The sequence below is a fragment of the Magnolia sinica genome, chromosome 11 (genome assembly GCF_029962835.1).
Source record: "Magnolia sinica isolate HGM2019 chromosome 11, MsV1, whole genome shotgun sequence".
Taxonomy (NCBI): domain Eukaryota; kingdom Viridiplantae; phylum Streptophyta; class Magnoliopsida; order Magnoliales; family Magnoliaceae; genus Magnolia; species Magnolia sinica.
The window spans coordinates 72,088,181-72,107,141 of record NC_080583.1 but is presented as its reverse complement, the minus strand read 5'-3'; positions in this window follow the sequence as shown (position 1 = coordinate 72,107,141).

Genomic DNA, 18,961 nt, shown 5'->3' with positions numbered 1-18,961 from the left:
CCAATGATTAAGTTATCTGATCATCTCTTCCATAAAGAATGCTTGGTCTCTTCTTCCCCCTCTCACATCTCCCTCGGTTATTTACATTGCAACTCTTTTCTTACCTTTTTTTTTAGTTGCTAGTATACTACAACGTATTCTTTCTCATATACCTTTCTACGCATTTGCTCGTGATCCCTTAGGCATATGCTCTGTCTTGATGAGAGATTAGATCTTGACGCATCAAAACACAAGATTTTCTAATCTTTTCTTTTTCACCTTTTACACATAATAATATCCTCTGTCGTGATTGATACGTGTTACTTATCTACATGACTGTAGTTGAGATAATATTAATTTTATTTTGTAAGTAATGCCGTCTCCTTGATCACGATTGTGGTCAAGCTATTGCGATCTCCTTAATTATGATCATAGTTGTGCAAAAATTCTTTTTGACTTTGGATCTTGTCCACAATCGGGTTGCGCAATAAAATATCTATAATTTTAAACTCTTGAAAATGTTCAAATCTCGCAAAGTAGAGATTGCATGCTAGTATAAGGAAAGAATTCTTCTCCATCATATAGGCCTTACTCGGAATCCTTGATCACAAGCCAACCATAAAAGCCACCTAAATTGAGGGGCTCCTTGGCCTGTTGTGATTCTACAATGTGTGTGTGTGTGTGTGTGTGTGTGTGTGAGAGAGAGAGAGAGAGAGAGGGCACCCCCATGAACACATCCATAAATTGGCAACTCCATTGGGGACTTGGTAGCCACTAACTACGCTTGACTTGAAATGTGAGATTTTTTTATTTTTGAATAATTTTGGTTTTGATTTATTTATTTTTCATAGCACACTACTTTTTAGAATTTTCCTTCAATTAAGATTTTTTTTTTTTTTTTTAAGCAACTATACCACCGGTTGTCATGTCCCAAACTCAGTGAATGAGCTTATAGAATTTTCAAGCTCCGAATCTGGTGTCGATAGCCTCCATAGTAATCGACTTCCTTAGCGCCTATACACCAAGTTCCGAAAGCAGTGTCCCACAGAGAATTTTAGGGTGAACTTTTTTTAATTGAGCATAACAATAAGAACTCCATAAGCAATTTCAGATCTCCACTATACATAGTAGTTTAGTATAGTATTGTGAAAGAAAATATATATGATAGCAAAAGAGCAAAAGTAAAGGAGTGTGCTTTAGCATCACCATTGTTGCGCTCTACAATGACCTGAAATGTAAACAAGAGAGCACGAGCTTCTAATGAAGCATAGTAGAGTGCATGTGTGCATGCACAATACTAATGTATACAACAAGTATATCAACATTTGAGTAAGCCAAAAAGGACAGAGGGCCATGATGCCAAGTCCATGCATGTAATCAGTTGTACCAATGCTATGTACATATGATATTTAAAGGCCTACATGGCCAAATGTTTTATGCAACAATGTGATGCAAATATGTCAATCCTCATATCTAATCCACATCTCATAATGGTTCCCCGCTAGAACATCATTGTAGTTTAATACATAGGCAATGCTCGTAACTCGAAACCATGCAATGGCAAAGACCTCACTACCCACCTCAACAGTGGTATGTTAATGCCCACCTAACTTTGCTAGTAGCAGACCCATTTCCAAGCTAGTCAGACTTGACCTAAATCGCCTACAACCCTTTAGGCAGGTGAGGCCAAGTAACCCTCTTCTAATCGACCCCGACACAGTGGGAGATGTAGACTACTATGGCATTTCGCACTTTGGCACTTATGAATCCACTCGGTCTAGACATTAGAGCATCCTGCCAAAGGGTTTAGGAACTTTCACCTATGGACATTCTACATGGCCTGTAAATCAAATTCAAATTCCAATGTCCATATCCGCCAACTACGATGAAACTGTAGTGGCCATAACCCTGATGTTGCTAAGGTGTCCATGCAAGTGTATCATTCATAATGTTAGAATGCATGAGTTCACACCTCCAAGTCATGCAATCTGTGCATATATGTGGGGCGACCCTATCTCATATGGGTTCCTTGAATACCCTACAGTCTTAGGGTTTTGAATGCAAGTTTTCTATGCATTAGGAAAGCTATTACTATGGCATGCGTGCCAACAATGGCCCCACAGCCGGGTGTACTTTATAATGATCAGCGTCATCATCCACTAGTCAAGCACTCATGATGTAGATGAGGTGTGAATGGTGTATAGCAACCAACAACTATGCATGTAGTATAAGTGGAGTGCCACATCATAGCTAGACCAATCGGCCTAGCAAGTCATCAAATGGAAGCTAAGTAAACTGTAACACATGGGTTAAATCATAACAGAGAGCACAAATCAAATAAAGAGGTGAGCCTACTTAGAACCAACTATAATGGGCCCCCACAAGCTTCTACGTGGGTGGGCTTCGAAGTCAATGGCCCCACACCAAATCAAGCTATGTGGACACGTTAAATCATCCATTGGAACCTCATATAGGCATACACATATGCGGAACTAAGCATGCCAATAATGATATCCAAATATGGCAAAATAGTGGGGTCCATAAGCAATTCATAGTAGGCCCAAGAAGGGCATCAAGGCGGGCCCAAAAAGGGATACAAGGGCAGTAAATCTTAGGGACAACACGTGTTGTGTGTGACCCGAATGGTGGGCCCTACTCATTGCCCCATGGATGGGCCTTGCGAACAAAACAAACCCACAAAAATGGGGTCTATAGTGGGCCCCACATTTGGACATGTTTGGGTGGCAAATAAACACTATAGTTGGCCCCCTGGATGAATGTCGTGGATAAAATACAAATATCACAATGAGGTCTATTAGATGGCAGCGTGGATAAGATACATATAGCACAGTGGGCTAACGCCACTAGCGGTGGGCCCTATCTGTTAGGACAACAAACATAGTCTGAATTGTATAAATCGGATGGACAGGTAAGATAAATCATATTAACCCCAAATTTGGTACATATATTCTTTAAAAAATGTAGGCCATTCAGAAGGGTGTCAATGTTGACCACTGTATTGGACAACAAAATTAGCTTGAATTCTATTAATCAGATGAAGGCGTTAGATGGATCGGATTGACCTCAAATTTGGTACACATACACTCTATCAGGTTTAATATTATCACGCAAATTTTAGGGTTCCCTCTAGTCGAGTTTCGGCGACCCGGGACGAGTAGATAGCATTGGCGCATGCTCTTGAGTCACATCCTGTAAACCCGAGCCGACTCAAAATGAGACCTATGTCATTTTGACCGTGCCGTCGCCGCGGTTCCGACGATGCGTCTTGTGCGTCAATACGATGCTCAGATTATAAGATCCGGCCCGTGCATTATCTAGGCCGTTGATCGCTTGATTGTGGGACCCACCTATCCCTATTGTTGTACTTCCCTAAAAACATTAATTACTATGATGTCACCCTAGGGTGACATCACCATACCATACCACCTTACCTTCCCTTTTCCCCATAAGTCAACTCATTAATTCCCATTACCTCACCATCCCTCTCTCCCATCACTCCCTTACATCATTTCTCTCTTTCACTTTTCTTCATTCCAAGCAATCCCTCCATGGAGCAACCCACGTCCATGGCTCCCATGAGAGAGCTAGTGTGGCCCACCTCCCTATCTCCCATCTCCACCATCCAATGATCATCTCCGCCATTGAAATTGTTTCTTTGGGGCTCTATCATGCATTGGCGGAAGAAGGAAGAAGAGATTTCGAGGTGGGTGCTCCTTTCTTTTCCTCTCATTTTTTTTGTGATGTGTGGCCCACTTGGATGAATCCCATCTTGAGGTATGTTTTATCCCAACTGTACAAGTCATGTGGACCCTACTTTATAGTGATGGAAACACACAAATATCAAGTTGATTTAAATATGGTGGGCCACGTTCATGTGGGACCCACCTTGGTGACACGTGGACCACCTACACGTAGGACCCACTATGATGATTGTGTTATACCTATGCTGTCCAACGTCCAAGGGACGCTGGACAGAGAGTGGCTAAAGTGGTGTGCGTGCATTGAAATGGTGGTGTACTAATAAGCAAAGGAGAGGAAGAAGAACAGTGTTTGGAGGTGGGCTGCTCATGCAGGCCCCACCTTGATGTATGTATAAAATCCACGCCGCCCATTTCACTTCTCATCTCATTTTAGGCGTTGATCCAAAAGATGAGGCTAATCTGACAATCAAGCGGGCCATACTGTAGGAAATGGAAATTTTTACCGTTGAAAACTCACCCAACGATTCTACATGCTGAAAAATACTCAATATTGGTCTTGTTTGGTCAATATTGAGCCGTGAGATGCAATGGTCAGGATAGATTTTCCTGATGAGGGCCCCACCTAAGAAATTCCCTAGAAAAAATTGGATTTAGAGAAAAAAAAAATACAAAATCATAAGGCAGCAACGCTGCTGCTGTCAGAAGACTGCATGGGCGGGCGGACGGCCTGGCTGGACCTCACGGCTCCAGCCGTGGGCCCCACGTGATGCGTTTTGAACATCGAAACCGTGCATTTGATGGGTCCCCATGGACCAGCCGTCCATCCCAAAAATCAGCCATATACGGAACTCAGGTGGGCCATACCATCTAAAATCATGTGATAACATGCCTAAAAATATAAAATCATCTGGTGGGGCCTCCTTGAGTTTTGGATGTGATTGAAACTTGGTTTGGACCCCTAACTTTATGGGACAGATATAATGGACGGAGTAGATCTGGTTAATGTGGGTCCCACCTAGGATTAAAAAAAAATATAAATATATATGCATGCATGTACATTGACGTCCAGACTCTCTGGACGTCCAACGTTAAGTAGGGAGGATCCCATTGGCCCCAATGGTGGACCCTACCATGATGTATGTTCTACATCCACGCCATTCATTTGATAGGTCCCTTTATTTGATACGTTGGTTCTAAAAATCAGTTATAAAACGTTCTCGTATGGCCCACACCATCATCTTTCATGCGGTGGTATGTCAAGCCACATGGAATCAACTGTTGGGGTCCACATGCAGCTTGGATCCACCTGAAACTCTGTTTGGACCCTTAAATTGGTGGGACACACACAATGAATGGGTTGGATTTGTGAACTACATCATGGTGGACCCCAAGATCACATAATCGTACCAAAAGTTTGGTGGACAAATAAATATTACAGTGGCTTAGTCCACGTGACTTTATAAAGAGGTTGTATGGCAAGTAAACATTGCGGTGGGCCCTTGGCCCATGTGACTTTATCAACAGATTGGATGCAAGTAAATGTTGTAGTGGGTCCAATGTCGTGTGACCCTATCAACAGGTTAAAATAATAATAATAATAATAATAATAAATAAATAAATAAATATTGTAGTGGGCCCCAGGTCTATATGACCTTATTAACAGGTTGGATGCAAATAAATATTGACCTTATCAACAGGTTGGATGCAAATAAATATTACAATGGTCTAGGTTGGATGCAAATAAATATTATAGCGGGCCCTAGGCCCATGTGACCCTATCACCAGATTAGTTTGGATGGAAAATAAACATCATGTTGGCCCCAGTTTGGATGGACAGTATGTTGGGCCCTAGGATGGGTGGAAAATAAACATTTTGGTGGGTCTTACTTAAGACCCATTTATGCATGTGTTGTGTCCACAATTGTGGACCTCCATAGCGGACTATGTGACTTATCTATGCCTTCCATCCCAATGGGACGCACCACGATGCATGTGTTTCATCCAACCGTCCAACCATTTTTGGAAAAATGATTTTAAGGTTTAGGATGAAAATAATACGATTTATTTATCAAGTGGACCATAGTGCACGGTGAGGATTGAACGGCTATCTTTGAAATCTTGAGACCTTATGATTAGATTAGATGGGAAATAAATGTTATGGCGGGCCTTGAAAATTTTAGTAGTGAAAATCATTATCACCACTTATATTTGAGTGTGGCCCATTTGATATATATGGGGCCCATTGGTGTGGCCCATTTGATGTATGTATGACCATGTTATGAGGCCTACTTTGATGTATGTTGTGGCCCATTTGTCAGGCCCACTTTGATGTATTTTTATCCACGCCATCCAGGGTAGGCACCCCATTATGATATATATCAGGGCTCAAGGGTCGAGGCCCATTAGTGCTGCCTATTTGATACAACCCACTTGATGTGTACGAGGCCCATTAGTGCGGCCCATTGATGCAAGGCCTATTGTGACATGTATTGGGCCCATGACGCGTGACCCATTTGAAGCGTATAAGACCCATGGGTAGGGCCCACATATTATGTATTTGAAGCCCATGAGCAGGGCCCACCTGAGGTTTATATATGGGCCCCATTAATGTGGCCCACTTGTATTTGAGGCCCACGGGTTGCGGCCAATGGGTCGTGGCCCATTGTGATATATACTCGGCCCATACGTCGTGGCCCATTGAGATGTGTTTCCGACCCATTTAGTGAGGCCATTGTGAAATATTCCTACTCTTGTGATGAGGCCCATTGAGATGTATTTACTGGCTCATTGATGCGGCCCACTTGTTGAATTGAGGCCCATTGGTGTGGCGTGCGGCCCAATGTATCGACCCACCGTGATGTGTAGGTCCACGTGCTGTATGTGTAAGGCCCACCTGTGATGACTATTTGAGGCCCACTTGTTGGATATTTGGGCCCATCTTATGTTTGACTCTATGTGGACCACTCCTTGGGAGCAATGTTGGTTAAATGTCCACATTGCTGGGCAGTGATGGTTGGATGTCCACATTGTGACCCTTCTTTAGGCCTTATCGGGCCCATTCTCATCATTCTCTTAGTGGGTTAACCCAAATAAGTGGGCCCCATTTACCATGGACGGATGGCTCCATGCTACCAGATTTGATAAAACCATGGTCGAGGGCTGATCTTTATATTATGATTGATCAGATGTTCATCTATGGACCCAGTCTTGTCTATGTGACCGGTCGTCGGTGTTGATTATCGAAGCTGATTGTTGGTGCTAATTATCGATGTAGATTATCGGTGTTGATTTGTCGAGGTCGATTGTATTGGCCGGTTCCGATTGTCGAGGCCGATTCTGAGTATCGAATTCGATTGCCATGGCCGATTGTCGAGACCTGCATGATGTATATGTGACCCGTAGTTGAGGGCCATTGTGATATGTATTAAGCCTATGATGCATGGTCCATTTAATGAATTCAAGACCCATGTGTAGGGCCCACATGTCCCGTGTTTGAGGCCTATGGGCAAGGCCCATTGTGATGTATTCATGGCCCATGGGCAAGGCCCATTGTGATATGTATTAGACCCATGAGCAGGGTCCACCTGTTGTGTATATGTGGCCTTTGAGTAAGACTCATTGTGTTGTATATTAGGCCCTTGTGTGAGTGAGGCCGTGGGCCCATTATATGTTTGACTCTATGTAGGCCATTCCTTGGGGGCAATGTTGGTTAAGTGTCCACATGGTCGAGGTCGATTATCGATGCTGGTTGTGGATACCAGTTATGAGTATGTGACAGCATAGCATCATGATACATGCCCATACGCATCATCTGCATGTTTGTTATGAGAGGTGGTTGATCATTGCATATGTCATTGAGCATGTTGTTATGAGACTCCTTGGTAGGTGGAGGTTATCTCACATGAGCACACGGTATGTGCGGGATTGATGCATGACGGATTGTATGACTCATGCATCTCGCATTATGATTACTATACGCCCTAGCGACATCGGTCGTAGCCTCCACAGGCATATCGTGGATGGCCAAATAGACACCGAAATGTTTGGTTCTAGCATACGGCGCCATAGATGTCCCGGTGAAAATCCCTAAACCTCCGTGGCCAGGAGACGCCCCAACGTCGAGACCGAGTGGATACATGAGCGCCCGAGTGCCAAATACCAGGAGGCCGCGTCTCCCACTGTGTCGTGGTCGGTTGGGAGGGGGTGTGGCCTTACTCGCCCGAGGGTAGGGGGCAATACTAGGCTGAGTTTGACCAGCTCGTGAATGGGTCCGCTATCGACGTGCCGGATAGGTATTGGCAGACTATTGGCCAGGCGGATAGTGAGGTTTCTTACGCTCACTTGGACTGTGCGGCTGGGAGAGCGGCAGTGCCATTTGGAGTGTACTAAACCCCGGTGATGATCCCAGAGATGAACCGTACTGATATGTGGATTTAGTGAGCAGGAGTTGCATACTCATTCATGCATTCATTCATTCACTATCTACTCGGGTTGGTGGTATGCAACTAGTTGTTACGTGTGCCTTCGCAATGGCCAGGATTTCGGTTGGGGCGCGCGACTAACCTGAGATCAGGAGTTTACCACATTGAATCTGACTATCCAAATTTAGGTATGGGACTGGTTTGGATAGAAGTCCCTTGTGATAGACCCCATAGCCTGTGATACTACGCACTACCATCCCGACTTCACACTCCAGCATGGTCATTCCATTCGCACCGCATATTGCATTACATCCGCGACATACGACATCTTGGGTTACTGTGCTTCTGCATTTATATGGTCTAGATATGGATGACGTATTTGTGAACAAATAAGGAATTATATACCCCATTGCATTCTCGGCATTTGATATTTGGCTCTTTATGACTCCTCGTTTGCGTAGCTGTTATATATTGCGTATTCTGATATTGATTGGCTCATGGACTTGCTCGTATTTCCGCTTACTCTGTTATCGTATGATCTATGATCTTGTGAGTATTTCTGTTTACTCTGATAATTCCTGCTCTTGTCAGTATTTCTGCTTACTCAGATAATTCATGATCTTGCTAGTATCTTTGCTTATTCCGATATTGTACGATTTATGGATTACCAGTACTTCCAGTTTTTATGATAATGACATTGTATTGAATACTTGGCACTTACCTTGTGCACACACTTACACCACCTCCTAAGCTTTCTATAAGCTTATGCACGATAGATGCGTGCAGGTGTTATTAGGTTGCAGCTTCGTTGAGCTTTGAGCGTGCAGTTGTATTCTGGAGCTTTGATTTCGATATATGTATTTTCCCTTTCGATTGTACTCAAATGATTATATTAGTGGATATGTGATGATGATGTTGCCTTTGTCAATTGGGTAATCTTGTGGTTATGCTTATTACGAGTTAAATGTATATACAAAAAAAAATCCTCCTTGTAGGATCCCAGGATCGGAATCTGGCAACAAAATTAGCTTGAATTCTATTAATCAGATGAAGGCGTTAGATGGATTGGATTGACCTCAAATTTGGTACACATACACTCTATCAGGTTTAATATTATCACGCAAATTTTAGGACCAAAAGCATATTTGAGGACCCCATAAATCTGATCCATTCAGAAGGGTGTTAGTGCTAACCATTGCACTGGACATAAAACTTGATTCGAATCGCATAAATTGGATAAAGGATTAGACGGATTAGATTAACCTCAAATTTGGTACACACGTGCTTTGTCATGTTTAATATCAGTAAGAAAAATTTGGAACTAAAAGAATATTTGAGGACCCCACAAATCTGGATCGTTTAGAAGGGTATTAGTGCTGACCGTTACACTAGACAACAAACCTGGTCCGAATCGCATTACTCATATAAATGGGTTAGACAAATCGGATTGAACCCAAATTTGGTAAATATATGCTCTATCAAGTCTAATATCATCGCATAAATTTTAAGACCAATTAAATATACATGAGCTCCATAAATCTTGATTATTCAAATAGGTATCAATGATGACTACCACATTGGACAACAAACCTATTCTGAATTACTTTAATTAGATGAAGGGGTTTAGATAGATAAGATTGGCCCTAAATTTGATATAAACATGATATATGAAGTATACTATCATCACACCAAATTTGTGATCAAATAGATATCTGTGGACCTCGAAAATATGGGTCATACGTTGCTGTCTAGCAGCATGTTACATTTTGTCCAGCTGCGTGAGGGCCCACACTTTAGGTCCCCAAAGAGGGACTATGTGGATATAACACACACATCATGGGGCTACTTAAGGCCTGAAACTAGGGAGAGAGAGAGAGAGAGAGAGAGAGAGAGAGAGAGAGAGAGAGAGGGCCCCAACACTAATAGGGCCCACTGGTTACACTACACACAACAAGGTGGGCTGCACCTGTTGTTCACAAGGTCCATATTGTTGGACCGTGGGATCTACCTTGGAAGACCAAAGTGAGGTATGTAGTGGCATCTAAACCCCATAATTCAGAGGTGGGGTCCACTTCCTTGCCTTCGAAATAAAACAAAAGAAAAGAATCATGCCATACCATGAGTGTACCATGAGTGTACATTAATTTAAAGCACTCACACTATTTCAAAACAAGGTACCAAAAGTCTAAAGATGGGTTCTCCTTCAAGGTTAAAAGTGGATGTTAGGCTTATGGAAGCATAAGATGCTCACAACCAACTCCTCTTTACCTCATACATGTCCTCTCTTCTTCTCTCTTTTCCTTTCTTTTCTCTCTTTTTCTTTCTTGCTTTTCTTTGGATTTCTTTGCAACTCTTGGAGAGATTGGAAATGAGAGAGAATGAAAGAAGGGAGAGAATGAGAGAAGGGAGAGAGAGTTGTAGGGTTTTTTAAAGGGCATTAGGGGTATTTTACTTAAGCATTGGGGTTAGTGATGCATGGGGGTAGAGAAAGGAAGGGTATTTTATGGATGATTTATGCATGGAGGGTTGGGACCTTGACTTTAACTTGTCCTTGCATAGGGGAATAGGAAAGAAGGGGCATTATGGTCATTTGGGATGGGTAGAATGGTAATTGGTGATGGTATTTAGGTAATTAGGGAGGGGCTTGTTGGGATGTGGAGTCACATCTGGACAGGGCTGCTCAACCAGTCGAGTACCCTGCTCGACCGGTCGAGTGGCCCAATCGACCAGTCGAGGGCTAGCTCGACTCAAAGTCCAGCGAGCATTAGTTTTTTTTTAGTTTCGAGGTGCTCGACCAATCGAGGCACATGCTCGACCAGTCGAGGTTACACAGATTCATTTTGCGGATTTGATACGGACTGCGAAAATTTGAGTCGGTTTTGTAAATGTGCAAAATGGAAGTTGCCTAAATTATAAATATGGGTCCGTAGGGCTTTTTTAGATTTATGAGAGTTATTCTAAAGTGTGGGCAAATGGTTCTCTCTATACATTTAAAGGGAAAAGGTTAGTATATTGCTTGTAATCTTGTTTTCTTCATAATGGAAGTTTGCACCTGTGGTTTTTTACCCTTGTTGGGGTTTTTCCACGTATATCTTGTCTTGTGGTTTATTTGGAATGCTTTGATTCTTCTTCTAGATTATATTTCTTTCTGTTTATCGTTTGTGGGTGAGACTAGAGATTAGATCTCGGTTCACTAGCGTTGTTGGCGTGTTGCGCAACAACTGATATTGGAGTTATTGGTTTAGTTCAAGTGGGAGCGATGACGGAAGAAGGAAAGACTAGAATTGAGAAGTTTGATGGTTCAAACTTTACTTTCTGGAAGATGCGGAAGGAGGATTATTTGTATCAGAAGGACCTCTATATTCCTCTAGGAGGAAAAGAGAAGAAACTAGAGAAGATGACAGATGATGAATAGTTTTTATTAGATCGAAAAACTTCAGTAACGATCCGACTCTCTTTGTCTAAGAGCGTGGCCTTCAATATATCCAAGGTGAAAACCATAAAAGAATTAATGAAAGCCCTAACGACGATGTGTGAAAAACCCTCAGCATCTAATAAGGTTCATCTCATGAAACAACTATTCAACATGAAGATATCAGATAGTGGAAGCGTGGCTGAACATCTAAACAAGTTCAATACAGTCACGAGCCAGTTGGAATCCGTTAGCATTATTTTTGAGGACGAGGTTAGGGCGTTATTGATCATGTCTAGTTTGCTAGACAGTTGGGATGGTTTAGTAATTGTTGTGAGCAATTCTTTAGGGTTGACAAAGCTGAAATTTGATGATGTGGTCAATCTAATTCTCAGCGAAGAATTTAAAAGAAAGGTATCAGGAGTTTCAAGGGATTCAGGGAATGCTCTAAATGTTGAAGGAAGAGGAAGATCGCTGAACAAAAGAGGCAATAAATATGGACGTTCTAAGTTGAGGAAGAAGTCCAAGGGACCGAAAGACAAAGACGGGTGTTAGCATTGTAGGAAGAAGGGGTACATGAAACATGATTGCAGGGCGCTTAAGAAACAAGAAGGAAGCACTCAAGGTAGGAAGGATTTAGTGAATCTATTTGAGGAGAGTGACACAGAGGCATTGATCTTGTCTCTTGATGCGATGAATGAGACTTAGGTCATAGACTTGGGTGCTTCATTTCATGCCACTTCATGTAAGGAAGTTCTTCGTGATTATGTGTCAGGTGACTTCGGGAGAGTCTACCTGGATGATGATGAGCCGTGCAGTATTATTGGAAAGGGAGACGTTCATATAAATAAAAAAGATAGAAAGGTTTTGAAATTGAAGGACGTCAGACATGTACTGAGTTTGAAATGAAATTTGATCTTAGTGGGGTAGTTGACCGATACCGGATATGTGACAACATTCACTTGTAATTCCTGAAAGATCACAAAAGGTGCCTTGGTAATATATCATGGTAAGAAGGAAAGTATTTTGTATGTGACATTAGGATCGTATAGTTCACTCGCGTCGCATTAACTGGAGTGAATGGGCAGTTATAGCATCAGAGGTTGGGACATATGAGTGAGAAAGGGATGAAAGTGATATTGTCAAAAAGGAAGCTACCAAGGCTGAAGTCTATTGACTTGAAATTCTGCGAGGACTGTGTGTATGGTAAGCAGAAGAGGGTAAGTTTCAAGAAAACAGGACATGCTCCAAAGACACATCTGTTGGAGCTTATACACACTGATGTGTGGGGACCGGCACAGGTATCATTTCTTGGTGGCTCACGTTATTTTTTTTATTTTATTGATGATGGTAGTAGGAAACTACAGGTCTATTTCTTAAAGCATAAATCTAATGTATTTGATGTATTTAAGAAGTGAAAAGTAATGGTAGAAAACGAGACAGGTAAAACAGTAAAATGGCTCAGATCAGATAATGGAGGAAAGTACCTTGATAAGAGGTTTGAGGAGTATTGTGCAGCAAATGGAATCAAATATCAGAAAATGACTCCAGGGACAACACAACAGAACGGTGTGGCTGTGCGCATTAACAGGACCATCCTTGAGCGCGTCAGGAGCATGAGATTACATGCAGGGTTGTCCAAGATATTTTGGGCAGATACCATGGATACTTCCGCATATCTCATCAATAGAAGTCCCTCAATACCATTGGATGGTGGGCTACCAGAAGAAACGTAGACTGAAAAAGAAGTGAACCTTGCATATCTTAGAGTGTTTGGTTGTACTTCATAAGTTCACATTGATGCAGAGCACAGAAATAAGCTAGATGCGAAGTCCAAGAAGTGCACATTTATAGGCTACGGGCAGTATGATTTTGGTTACAAGTTTTGGGATACAGAAAACAGAAAAATCATCAGAAACAAAGATGTAGTCTTTAATGAAAAATTGATGTATAAAGACTGTGCAGCAAAATAACGTCAATGAGAAAGAATTCGTAAAGTTGGAAGAGTTACCAGACACAGATGTTACAGTGCCACAGGATGATCATATACAGGAGTATTATGAGGCAGAACCACAGACACCGGTTGTGAGCAGGTTTACTCGTGAGAGGAGACCCATGGTTCGATACTCACCCTCCTTACATTATCTACTGCTGACAGATAATGGTGAACTAGAGTGTTTTAAAGAGGCATTACAATCAGATACATAGTTAAGTGAGAGCAAGCCACGGATGATGAGATGGACTCTATTGAGTCTGATCGTACATGGGAGCTAGTCACTCTACCTAAGGATAAGAAAGCTCTTCATAACAAGTGAGTTTACAAACTGAAGGAGGAGCATGATGGTTCGAAATGGTACAAGGCTAGATTGGTTGTGAAAGGGTTCCAACAAAAGGCAGGTATCGACTTCACTGAAATATTTTCACCTGTGATGAAAATGTCTACGATTCGCATGGTCTTGAGTATAGTGGCTACAAAGGACTTACATCTAGAGCAGTTAGATGTTAAGACAGCCTTTCTTCATGGGGACCTTGAAGAAGAGATATATATATATCAGCCGACAGGATACGTGGCACCAGGAAAGAAGAACAAGGTGTGTAGACTAAAGAAGAGTCTATATGGCTTGAACTAGGCCTCGAGGTAGTGGTACAAGAAGTTCGACAGTTTCATGTCAGGAAACGATTTTAGGAGATGTCAAGCAGTCCACTGTTGCTATTTGAAGAAGTTTGATACATCATACATCATCTTTCTTCTATACGTTGATGATATGCTTGTGGCCGGATCAAGCATGAAGGTCATCTCAGATCTCAAAAGATAATTGTCTAAAGAATTGCCCTGAAGGATTTAGGAGCTGCAAAACAAATCCTAAGCATGCGAATAAAGCATGACAGAGAAAACAAGAAACTAGTTTTGTCACAGGTAGAGTACATAACCAAGGTACTTGATCGATTCAGTATGGGAGGTGCTACGCTGGTTAGCACTCCATTAACCAACCACTTCAAGTTTTCTAAGGAGCAAAGTGTAAAGATGAAGAAGGAATGAGACTACATGGCTAAAGTCCCATACGCGTTAGCTATTGAGAGTCTCATGTATGCTATGGTGAGCACGAGGCCAGACATTGCTCAAGCAGTGTGAGTTGTTAGAAGGTTCATGAACAACCCCAGGAAGGAACATTGGGAAGCTGTGAAGTTGATCTTCAGATACCTGTTAGGTACTGTGGATATAGGGCTGTGTTATGGTGGATCAGAAATTAAGCTACAAGGCTATGTAGATTCAGATTCGGTAGGAAATATCGACAGCAGAAGAAGCATTACAGGTTATGTCTTTACTCTGGGTAGTGCTGCAGTCAGTTGGATCTCTTAGTTACAGAAGATAGCATCTATCAGTACAATAGAAGCAGAATATGTTACAGCTACAAAAGCGTGCAAAGAGATGGTGTGGATGCAAGGTTTCATGGAAGAATTGGGTAAGAAGCAAGCAGATTGCAAGCTGTATAGTGATAGTCAAAGTGCAATACACTTGGCTAAGATTCAGCCTTTTATTCTAGGACCAAAAATATTGACATCAGATATTACTTCATACGTTCGTTACTGGAAGATGGATCGATTGCTCTAAAGAAGATTTATATAAGTAAGAATCCTGTCGATATGCTGACTAAGGCGATCACACGGGAGAAGCTAAAACTTTGTTCAGCTTTGATTGGTCTCTAGGCTTGAAGACAGGGAGGTGGTGCATCTGGATGTAGAAGACGTAGGTTTATGGTGATGTGTCTCCAAGTAGGAGATTTTTGGGATGCTGAGTCGTATCTGGACAGGGCTGCTCGACCAGTCGAGTGCCCTGTTCGACTGGTTGAGTGGCCCACTCAACCAATTGAGGGCTGGCTCGACTCAAAGTTCAGCGAGCATCAGTTTTTTGGTTCCGAGGTGCTCGACCAGTCGAGGGTCTGCTTGACTAGTTGAGTAATCTGCTCAACCAATCGAGGTTACACATATTCGTTTTGAAGATTTGATATGGACTGCGAAAATTTGACTCAATTTCGCAAAGGTGGGAAAGGGAAGTTGCCTAAACTATCAATAGGGTCTCTAAGGCTTTTCTAGGGTTATGAGAGTTATTTTAAAGTGTGGGCAAATAGTTTTCTCTATACATCTAAAGAGAAAAAGTTAGTATATTGCTTGTAATCTCATTTTCTGTATAGCGAAAGTTTGCACCCGTGGTTTTTTAGCCTTGTTGGGATTTTTCCATGTATATCTTATCTTGTGGTCTATTTGGAATGCTTTGATTCTTCTTCTAAATTATATTTCTTTTTGTTTATCGTTTATGTGTGAGACTGGAGATTGGATCTCGGTTCACTAACGTTGTTGGCGTGCTGCGCAACAGGGCTTTGCATTAATGGTGCATGGGGGATTAGGAAATGCTATGATAGCAACCTTGGTCTTTTGCCAAGTGATAGGGGCATGAGGGGTAATTTCACATGGGTAGGGAGAATATCCCATGATTTCTCGATTTGAGTACGCCTTAGGGATCATGCTCACGCATTGAGATGCATGCCTCGCATTGATTTAAGTTTAGGTCTATATCTTCCTAACCAAGTACATCTAGGTGCGTTCTACACGACGTTGCGATCACTCATGATTCGCTCCGTTTCATCAAACATCTTGATGTATACCGTTCTGATTCTAATAACTTTACAAGCAATGTCATTGTCCATAAACACCTGTCCACCATCACACTGACTATAACCGGTGAACCAATCTTGATGAAAAATCATATGGTATGAAGCCTCTGAATCTAAAATTCACTTAACGCTGAGATAGCTAGATTTAGATGTGGTCAAGACATCACCATCCACATCGACCGTGTTGGCCTACTTAGGCACTTCATTTGGTTTTTTTTTTCCTTACGGGCTTTAGAATTTTGACAATCCTTCTTCATATGCCACTACTTCCCACAGTTCTAATACTTCATCTTCCCTTTGCCCTCAGACTTAGATCATGATCGCGAGTTTTCCTTCTTCTACTTAAAATTCTTTCCCCTAGCTACCAATGAATCCGTAGAGAAACTTGTGCCGCTGTCCTTCTTTCTCAAGTACTTCGACTGAAGGATTGAGATGATAGTCTCAACATCAATGGTCTTCCTACCATAGCACATAATGTCTACAAAGCTATTATAAGACTTTAGAAGAGAGTTCAATAGAATTAGGGCTTGGTCTTTCTCGTTAATCTTCACTTCCACATTCGTCAATTTGCGAAGTATATGATTAAACACGCTGGTGTGATCATTAAGATCCAACTCTTTTAACATATTCATATTATACAATTGCCTTTTCAGATACAGACAATTCGGCTATGATTTTGTCATGTAGAAGCTATCTAATTTCTTCCAAAGTCTTTTTGTGGTCTTTTGATCAAGGACATTATAAATGACGGCATTTGCCAAACATAATTGGAGTGAGGTTTTTGCCATTTCCTCCAATTCTTTGCACCCTTCATCGCTCATAACCGTTGGGGGTAGCAAACTATAGGTCTATTTGCTTGACCTGCTTCAAACATAGGTTTGAGACAAACAAAATGGATGGTGGATTGGGCATGGCTTGAAAAATGTGGCCCACTTAAGCAAACAGGTTGGGATCAGATTGAACCCTATGCAACCTACTCTGCTCGGTACGAGTGACAATGGGTGAAGTGGCTTAACCCACTTTTTAGGAGGGTTTTGGCTAGGTTAAATGGGCAATGAGTAAGGCTAGGTTACAATGTGACCAGTTTAAGAAAATGAGTCGCACTGGCCTTGAACCCCACCCGACCTGATTTGCCCATATGCTTAACAATGATTTGTGCTAGATGACATGACACAACACATCCCAAAATCTAGAAAAAAATTTAATAGATAATAAGTAGCAATTCATTCACATGATGTTTGTATTTACTAATTAAGTAGGGCTCCATGTACCCTCACCCTCCTATTCCATTCTTAAACCCAAAGGTGGTTGTGCTGGGTTAGGTAGGGTCAATTGAGCCCCGACAATGTTAGAATAAAAAGGATCATGGAGTGGGCTTGAGCTTGATGCGGTTCGCACACTGGTTTATGGCATGCAGGTCGGGTTTATGCTGGACTTCTTGGCCCGTTTATTTTGGAATTTTTATTCTTAGTGGAATTTCCAAGCAATACTAGGAGCTGGTTGGTCTCCTTATGGATGTTCTTTAGAATATTTTTGGAGGCATACATGGGATCTTCTATTAGTAAATAGTGGATCACTAACCTAGACATTAGTTGAGTTGCAAATCAAGATGTACAAATTTGGAGCTGTAGGGATTTAATTGGACACTATAACTTCTAATGGTTGTAACTTGTGACCAGTTATTAGAATCATGCGTATGATATGTCAACTAAAATCTTTTGATAAATCTAAAGAGATAGTTGGTTGGCATTAAGAAAAATTGTCTGGGTCAATTGTATTTTCGTTCAAAACTTACTATTTTTAGTAAGTTTTATTTTTGCTAATTTTAGGGTTTTAAGTCTAGTTGAAATCCAAAGTATTTGTTTTAGATAGAAGTTTAAGAAGGAGTCTAAGGCCACTTTTGGTTATATAATTAAGGCCATTAAACAGCACTTCTTCATTAATAATATCAATTTTATTTATTGTTTTAGACTTTTTTTTTTTCTTTGTGGATTCAAGATTACTTTGATAAAGACGATGGTGATCTCTTCTCTTTTATCCACACACCCAATTCAAAGCAAACGGTTGCGAGCAATGGCGAGCTTCTTCATCAATAATATCAATTTTATTTATTGTTTTAGAGCTTTTTTTTTTTTTGCCTTTGTGGATTCAAAATTATCTATATAAAGAAGATCTCCCCTTTTATCCACACACCCGGTTCAAAGCGAGCAAGTAATGGCCGGCTTCTTCATCAATAATATCAATTTTATTTATTGTTTTAGAGCTTTTTTTTTTTTCTTTGTGGATTCAAGATTATCTCTACAAAGAAGATGGTGATCTCTTCTCTTTTATCCACACACCCACAATGCAATAGCTCATTGACGCAGGGATAAACGTGATCAGGTCGAGCACCGTCTTCCTCAATAGGATAACTGTTCCGAATCACGGAACTTCTCTGGACTCCTCACATAGGCTTCTTGAATCCATGAGAAAGAAAAAAAGTAAAATAGAAAATAAATTCTATAAAATTTGAAATTGATTAATGAATGAAATAAATGAATTCACAACTTAGGGGTACCAAGCAATGAGAGAGAAATTAGAAGCAAACTATAACTAAAACTCCTAGAATTCATAACTTACTATAAATAGTAAACTCACTATTTATAGATGGTAGTGATGTCTACTAGTGCGCAAGGTTTTCGGCCAAAAATGGTAAGTGTCCTATTTGGCTTTACCAAACCATTCTCCTAATTATTCTAAGCTCTTTTCACGTTG